The sequence below is a fragment of the Buceros rhinoceros genome, unplaced genomic scaffold (assembly GCF_000710305.1).
Source record: "Buceros rhinoceros silvestris isolate BGI_N320 unplaced genomic scaffold, ASM71030v1 scaffold1199, whole genome shotgun sequence".
Lineage (NCBI taxonomy): Eukaryota > Metazoa > Chordata > Aves > Bucerotiformes > Bucerotidae > Buceros > Buceros rhinoceros.
The window spans coordinates 35,501-37,438 of record NW_010431874.1 but is presented as its reverse complement, the minus strand read 5'-3'; the positions used below and the strand labels follow the sequence as shown (position 1 = coordinate 37,438).

General features: G+C 42.3%; 1 protein-coding gene across 1 annotated transcript in view; it reads left to right on the top strand.

The window, feature by feature from the left end:
• The window catches only part of CCDC6 (coiled-coil domain containing 6), a gene marked incomplete at its 5' end in the record, with an annotated part of 23,475 nt that overhangs the window by 4,666 nt on the left and 16,871 nt on the right, over positions 1–1,938 (top strand). The gene's annotated exons all lie outside the window — the stretch shown is intronic.

The window sequence follows — 1,938 nt, the reverse complement described above, 5'->3', positions numbered from 1 at the left end:
AGGAAACTTCCTTCTGTAGCGAGAAGGATATTGCAGTAGTTGTGTAGTACTTGCCTGAACTCACGCAATCTTTCTTCTGCCAAGCTTGGTGTGGATAGCCCAGTTCTCAGTTTGAAGTATTGGCTGGCCAATTTGGTCTTGTACCAAACCCATCTCTGGTCTGAGGGAGCTGAAAATTCCCCCGATACCTCTCCTCCAGTGTTCATAAGCAATTCAAGGTCTATAAGACATTGTCATCAAGTGGACATGTTCTAACACGTTTTTTCCTTCTTAGCTGGTAGCCATAGCTGTATCTGTAGACAGCTGTAACTATAATCACATATAATTAAGAACAGTTTGAAAATTCTCACTTCACTAAGACAAATGAACATTATCCCCCTGTGTTTTACCAGTGGATATTTTCTCATGGTTAACAATTCTGTTTTTCAGCATTAGGGTTTCAGCATTAACTGGCTTTTATTTGTTTTGTGATCAAAGCCAATAAAAGGGAAAAATTATTTTACCCAATTTGAGTGACAGACCATAATTATGTATTTTGGGGTGTGTTACTAGGGTTTTTTTATTTCCTCCCACTTTGAATAAAGAAGTCAAAAAGGTGAAGGGGGAATAGCATAATAAAGTAGATTAATTGGAACATATGAAAGGGCTTTGCTTTCTGGTGTATTTATGTTAAAATCAGAATAGAAGCTCTTGCCTAGTGGCTTCACTCACTGATCAGTTTCCTGATCAGCTGGAATGGTTTTGGGGTTGCAGTATGTTCACACTCCCAAGGTGGGCTTTAATAGGTGCTACACAGCAGCTACAGATCAGATGAGAAAGCTTCCTCCGTTCCCCTGGGATGGAAATGCCAACAAGCTTTGAAAGGAATGATTCAACGAGCAGGGTTGTGCTATTGCAGCTCGGTTTCTTTTAAATAATACGGTAGTTGCTTTTGCGTGAAGCACAGAAGAAGAAGAAATGGTCTTTGTTGTGAGGTTGGTCTGAGGTGCCTTCGTGTGACTGTACAATCTGCGGACTTGGGGGGAGCTGCAGACAACAGCGGTCCCCAACCACACGCTCTGTTTGCAGCATCGGGCTTTAGGCTGAGAATGAGATTCTGGCTATGAGCCTTTTCGTTTGCTGACTAAATACAAGCTGATTACAGCAACTAGCTTCCATCTCAATTTTTAGTTAGGTGGAAAAAAGAATTTCCTAACCATTAAATGGAGAGCTGCCATGATAGTCACAGTGATTATCGTGTTGGAGCCTTGGTGGCTTCCTCAGGTGTGTGGGAATTTCCAGGAGCATCAGGAGGGCTGGAAAATACACTGTAACTTAGTAAGCGAAAGGAATAAATCTCATTTATTTCTTAATTGTTATTCTGGTGTTCGTGAAAAATTAAACTCCTGGAATCGGTACACCCCGAAAACACAGTTAAACTGCAAACTTCTCCCATACCTATATTGCCAAGTGGTTACTGTCTGCTGGGTGCTCTCTCCACAAAACCTTCCTGCTCTGAACTCTGCCAGGCTGTGCTTCAAAGACCATTTTGTCTCTAAAGAGCAGCAAAAGGACCTGAATTAATGAGGTAGCAGTCTTAGCTTGTTTTAAAATCAAAGTGTATTTCTTTAGATATCCGGCAGCCTCGATTTGTGACTGTGAGGTGTGTCCCCAGTTCCTCACGTTTTCCTCACACATTGAAACATCGTGATCTTATGTATCGTTTGTGATAGCCCGAAGAACTGGTGTAGAAAATAAGCAGGTGGGAAACAGTGCCTGCAGTTTGCGGTGGGTGGCCAGAGCCACCATGGTCTTTCGGTGACATTTGTTTTTTCCTAAGTCAAATTCATGTGTTCGCACCCTGGTGCCACTCACTCTGTTGTATCCATAGGAGGACTTGGATCCTGGTCTCACAGGGATTCAGAGCGATTTTGACTTTAATGCTAAAAGTGACTCCAA